The following is a 7,145-nucleotide window of genomic DNA, read 5'->3' on the forward strand; positions in this document are numbered from 1 at the left end:
CACATGGTTTTGGCATTTGGTGCCAAAAAGGTTCACCATCACTGCTCTACATAGAAATCAATCTCATTTTCAGGCCATTAATTTCTTTAAGAATTGGGTTAAAATAAGTCAAGTGCTACAGACAGCATGTTCTGCAACCTCATTATTCTGTGGTTTTCATGGGATTCTACAAATTAATTATTCTCCAGTTCATTCTACACTGTTCATCTTATTATGAGCAGTATAGAATGAACTGTTCGATTCAGTTCATTACTGTTCAGTTCATTGATGATTCTTCAGTTCATTCTGTGCTTGTTTATAGGGAGAAAAGTGGTGAATAATAATTGCAGAAATTATTATTACGAATGCCACATCCCTCTAGTTGAAGCATATCCCATAGAATTTAATCTCATTTGCAGTCCACTAACTTCCCTTAATAACTGGGTTAAAATGGACTGGCAAAAGATTGCACTTTCTTCTCAGAGAAAAATACATCTTTTTCTAGATTTGATATGATCTGGATTACAAAAAAAAAATGCTTGATAAAAGAATTAAAGCTAATATTCTTCCAGAATCTTTTTCTGATCATAACCCAATGACTTTACACGTTAAATTTGGAGCCCAGACTTTCAAATGAGTTTGTTTTGCAGAGATTGCAGTTTGTTAAAGAATGTAGCAATATTCCTTTTTTTGGGGGGGGTATTTTTTATTTTTTTCCAACTTGAACATATCTTCCCTTAAACAGTGTGTGGTCTGGGTACAAATGTCTCTGTGCTATTACAATCAAAGTTTACAATATTAATTACATTGATAATAATTCTCTAATCTTACAATATTAATAATCAGCATTAGATGTCCATTCATTTCTCCCTCTTAACATATCTTCTAATGAAGTATATAATATATTGAGTATGCTCACCTTAACAATTATATATAATAGTCATCGTATTGTTTACATCTCCATCTTAACATATATTCTTTATTACCCTAATCTCTATTTATTTCTCATTTCTATTTTTATTCTCCAACTATCCATAAAATAATTCCCATCTCATATAATATTCAGTTCGTTCTTTCACTTTTATAGCAAGTGTTAATCTATTCATTTCTGCACATTCTAATATTTTTCTAATCACATTCTCCTCTATGGGGATCTTGTTACTTTTCCAGTTTTGTGCAAATATAAATCTAGCAGCAATTAATACATGTATAATTAGATATGCGTTTCCTTTACTGTAAGTTTTGGGTGAAATCCCCAACAAAAATATTTCTGGTTTTAAATCAATATGCTGCACTGTCATCTTTTCCAGCCACATTTGTATTTTTCCCCAATATTTTTGCCTCTATACATGTCCACCGCATATTATAGTATGACCCAGGTATCTGGTGGCATTTCCAATATTTAGTTGATTTGTCTTTAAACATCTTTGCCAACTGTGCCAGTGCTAGGTGCCATCAATAAAACATCTTGTATAAATTTTCTTTGTATGCAGTTGACATTGTCAATTTATAGTTTCTATCCCACAATTTCTGCCATTCATCTAGTTGTATTGTACAGTCGAAGTTTTTTGCCCATGCTATCATTGTCTCTTTCACTTGTTCATCTTCCAATAGCCAATAGATGATTATACACCTTTTTTATCAACCTTTCTCCTGTCCCTGTTAATATCTTATCTAATTCTGTTGTTCCTTTTTAAAAACCATATAATTTAGCATTTTTCTCATATCTAGAATGTATCTGCGCCTGTGAATACCATGTCATATCAATCCCTTGTTCACTCAATTATTGTTTAGTTTTGAGTTCCCCCTTTTCATTCCATATATCTTTATATCTAACGATATTTCCCATGTTAATAACATTGGATGAATCACTGCTTCCATTGTTGAAAGCTAGACTGGTATCTTCAAATAATGTTGTTCTCTAATTTTCTCCCATACTAACAATAACACATTCCTTATATAATGCCTTTGAAAGTAACCATGTATTCTATTTTTCCCATACCATAAGTAACCATGTATTCTATTTTTCCCATACCATAAGAAGGCATGCCAACCCAGTTGCAAGTCATGTCCTTCTAGATTCAATAGACTTGTATGTCTCAACGCAATCCATTCTTTCATCCATGTTAATGCCGCTGCCTGTAATACAATTCCCAATCAGGTAGTCCAAAGCCTCTTCTGTTTCTTGCATCTTGCAACATTTTAAAGCTAATTCTTGCTTTTCCCCCCTGCCAAATGTATTTTAATATTATTTTATTATGTTCCTCAAAGTATTCCCCCCCCCCAATTTTATCAGAATTGTTTGAAAGAGATACAGTACTCTCGGCAATATACTCATTTTAATTGTAGCTATCCTTCCTACTAACGATAACTGCAGATTTTTCCATTTTTCCAAATCTGTTTTAATTAGAGATTAAAGTCTTTAGGATTATGGTGGGGAACCTGTGGCACATGCGCCATAGGTGGCATGCAGAGCCCCCTCTGTGGGCACACACGCCATCGCCCCAGCTCAGCTCCACCGTGCATGTACACACACCAGTGGTGGGATTCAAAAAATTTTACTACTGGTTCTGTGGGCATGGTTTGGTGGGCGTGGCAGGGAAAGGATACTGTAAAATCTCCAGACAGAGGTGGTATTTGCCGGTTCTCCGAACTACTCAAAATTTTTGCTGTTTTAATTAAAGATTAAAGTCTTTAGGACCATGGTGGCAAACAGTTGGCATGCAGAGCCCTCTCTGTGGGCACAGGCACCATCCTCCCAGCTCAACTGCACCATGCATGTGCTCACACCTCCCGCCGGTCAGCTGGTTTTCAGGCCTACGCCATGCATGCGTGGGGGTCTGAGGTGCATGCGTGGGAATGGGCACATGTGCGAGGGTGGGCACATGTATGGGGTGGGTGCATGCACGGGGAGTGCCCATGCACGGGGTCAGGATATGTGGATATGTGTGGGATATGGATATGTGTGGGACGCACATGCATAGCATTTTGGGTATGTTCACGTGGTTTTGGCATTTGGTGCCAAAAAGGTTCTCCATCACTGCTCTGCATAGAAATCAATCTCATTTTCAGGCCATTAATTTCTTTAAGAATTGGGTTAAAATAAGTCAAGCGCTACAGACAGCATGTTCTGCAACTTCATTATTCCGTGGTTTTCATGGGATTCTACAAATTAATTATTCTCCAGTTCATTCTACACTGTTCATCTTATTATGAGCAGTATAGAATGAACTGTTCTGTTCGGTTCATTACTGTTCAGTTCACTGATGATTCTTCAGTTCATTCTGTGCTTGTTTATAGGGAGAAAAGTGGTGAATAATAATTGCAGAAATTATTATTACGAATGCCACATCCCTCTAGTTGAAGCATATCCCATAGAAATCAATCTCATTTGCAGGCCAATAACTTCCCTTAATAACTGGTTAAAATGGATTGGCAAAAGATTACACTTTCTTCTCAGAGAAAAATACATCTTTTTCTAGAGCTCAAGTGGAAAAAGAAACAGCAAATTTGTACTTGATATTGATTATTGAAAGGCCTTCAATGATCTTAATCATGTCAAGTTGCGGAAAGTGCTCAGAAAAATTGGAATCTCAGAACATCTCATTGTACTCATGGGAAAGCAACATAAGTCAGGAAGCCACAATATGGTCAGAACATGGTGAAATAGATTGCTCCAGGTTGGCAAAGAAATGACGCGAGCTCCCCAACTTGTATTTATTCAACCAATATGCTGAATATACAGTCAGGGAAGCTGGATTGGAAGAAGATGAGAATGGTTGGAAGAAATTGGAAGAAGAAACATCAATAACATGATATGCTGATAACACTGTCTGAATTGCCAACAATGCAAAGGAGCCACAAGCTATAATAATAAAAGTCAAGCCCAGTCAAAAGGGGAACTAAAACATATGCGCAAATACATTCAAGGTATGATAAAGATTCTAAAACAGAAGGTTTCTATGATAAACTGACTGACTTAGATAAGATTTTGACAGGTACTGATGAAAAGGTGATTAAAAAATTGTATGGATATTTATTAGAAATTAAACTAGAAGAAGAACAAGTTAAAGAAACTATGATTGCTTGGGGGAAGAATTTTGGATATGGGATTGATTTAGAGAAATGGCAAAAATTGTGGTCTCAAAATTATAAAATGACAATGTCAACAGCATATAAAGAAAATTTGTATAAGATGTTTTACAGGTGGCATTTCCCCCCGACAAGAATAGCAAGAATGTTCAAGAATAAATCCGAAAAATATTGGAAATGTCATCAGACACCTGGCTCATTTTACCATATGTGGTGGACCTGTGCGGATGCCAAAAAATACTGGACTAAAATCCACATGTGGTTGGAGAAAATGACAAAAAAACATATAGACTTGAAACCAGAGATATTTTTATTGGGAATTTTACCTGAAATATATAGTAAAGACTTGAAATACCTGATTGTAAATGTATTAACAGCGGCTAGGATTGTATTTGCTAAAAACTGGAAAAATGAGAAGATACCATCACAGGAGGAAATCACTAAGAAAATATTGGAATGTGCTGAAATGAGTAGATTGACATTTGAAATTAGAGAACAAGAGGATAAACAATTTTATAAAATTTGGGATCTTTTCTATCAATGGTTAGATAACAAAGTACAGTAATGAAATATGTAGATTTCTAGAAAATAATAAATATATAAAGATGTACTTTTTTCTTATTATCACTACAAAATGATTTTAGGATAGATTTGGGATGATAATATGAACTGTTATACAATAAATTAAGTAAATTATGGTTATCTTGTAAAACATGAATGAATAAAAGTATAGTCAAATGATTGATTAATAATGATACTAAGGTATTTAGTTTTTGATTGACAATATGAGATTATATGTAATGTAATTGTAATTGAAGACTACGAAATGGAAGCACAAAACAATTTGTAAACCAACCGGCACACTGTATGTACACCTATGGAAGACAGCTTGATGTTTTTATGTTTTGTTTGTTTATGTTTGTTTTTAAAAACCAACAAAATTTAAAAAAAAAATAACAATGGTGGAAGCTGCCAGAAGTGCAAGAACCAAAACTTTGTACCTCCCTTAACATCCAAAGTAGTAAAAGAAGAGGAGGAGGAGCAGGAGGAGGAGGAGGGAATACAATTCAGAGAAAATGATGCGCAACATACAGTAGCTTTCTTTATTTGATCTTAGTAGAGCTCATTAAGAGTTCCCTGCGGAAGTTGGAAATAGCTTTTTTCTGTTATTTTCATGGGAATTTCAACTTACTTCTCTGTCCCTTAACTTTCATTTAGGTTCCTTAATCGGCACATTGCTTGCGACTCCTGATACTGACATAGGGAATTTCAAATACGCTGGTCCTTTTTCCAACTGAATGTGGTGCCTTCATACTGTAACTACTAGGGGGATAAAACTACCACAAAGTCCAGAAATACTCATACGAAATTAATTAAACAAACAAGTCCGTGTGCTGCTCAGATCGCATAGACCTATTTTAAGAGTATTCATTACTCTTATAACTCAGAATATTACCAAAGGATGTAGTTTATGAAATTTAAAAATAACTACGTAACAAAGGTCTTTGAACTCATGCAATCATGGGCATTCAGGCTTTTGTAGCCCAGATTTTGGAACACAAGTTACAACTCAGTTGCAGAGTGAAGAAATTGATACTTGTTGATTTTCTGGATGTTGAGTCAATGTTTCTCCCTTCCAATTTTTTGAGTGCCATTTTGTGAATATTCATGGGTTTATATACCTCCTCCTGCATATATCACATGATACCTTTTCATGTTTTGTTCCTATCTATGGTACCTAGAGTGTAAATAACGAATAGCTAGAATCCACATTTTGGTAAATATTCATATTGGCATTTTCAGAACTTGGCATTTTCATGACAATTTTCTTTGTTCTTCTGCAGGTAAAATTTCTCCTAAATCCAAATGAATTCTCCTGGTGTTTTGTCTCTGCTCATGGCATCAAATAACACAACAGTTTATTCATTGTATTTTTTGTCCTTAGTGAGATTAGATATTTGAACAATGCAGATTTATTTTTCCCAGCGTATAAGCACCATTAGAGGATCTTTGGTGGGAAAAGGATTAGAGTATCAACTGAAACATAGAGAGACATAATTTGGTATACAGGTAGTCCTCGAATTACAACAGCTCATTTAGTGACCATTCAAAGTTACAACGGCGCTGAAAAAAGCGACTTGTGACCGTTTTTCACAGTTATGAACTTTTCAGCATCCCCATGGTCACGTGATCAAAATTCGGATGCTTGGCAACTGACCCACATTTATGAGAGTTGCAGGGTCCCAGGGTCATGTGAATCCCCTTTTGAGACCTTCTGATAAGCACAGTCAATGGAGAAGCCAGATTCACTGAACAACCATGTTAATAACTTAACAATTGCAATGATTCACTTAACAACTGTGGCAAAAAAGGTCGTAAAATGGGACAAACTCACTTAACAAATATCTCACTTAGCAATAGAAATTTTGGGCTCAATTGTCATCGTAAGTCAAGGATTACCTGTAGTGGTTAAGGTGTTGGCCTAGAAGCCAGGAGACAATGAGGCAACTTAGGCATGAAAACTCTGTCTCACTCAGTCCAATCCATCTCATATAGTCGTGGGGAAAATAGGAGGTGGAGGGAGATATGTCAACTGCCTTGATTTATCATAACAATAATAAATGTGGGATAAAAATAAATAAAGATAACAAGTATTTCGATCACCTTTTAACACTGAGTTAAGCTAACCTTAAGGAGAACAACTTTGTGCTGGGTTGTGGCCTTTTAATGTAGATAGCAGATCTGTTTAGGTTATACTATCTGCCTCTGTGTTAGACAATGCCTGTATCAGATAATAATAATACAGAATAAATGCTACATTTTGCATGAGCCATTTCAAAGAATCATGAATCATTAAACGAAGCATGTTGTGTGTGTGCTGTGCCCCGCCAAGCTCCGTTTTCAGTCTTCCTGAGCCCCAGGGAGGCCTTCTGGGAGCAAAAACGCCCCCCCCCCAGGAGGTTTGCCTGAGGCCCAGAAGGCCCAAAAAACAGGGGGAGTGTGTGTGCTGCTGCAAAAAGAAAAAAAGCCATGCCCACCCAGTCACATGGCAATGCCCCCTAGCTGCACCCACA

The sequence above is a fragment of the Notechis scutatus genome, chromosome 1 (assembly GCF_049901735.1).
Source record: "Notechis scutatus isolate UNSWTSFEM ecotype Mainland chromosome 1, rNotScu1.2, whole genome shotgun sequence".
Classification (NCBI taxonomy): domain Eukaryota; kingdom Metazoa; phylum Chordata; class Lepidosauria; order Squamata; family Elapidae; genus Notechis; species Notechis scutatus.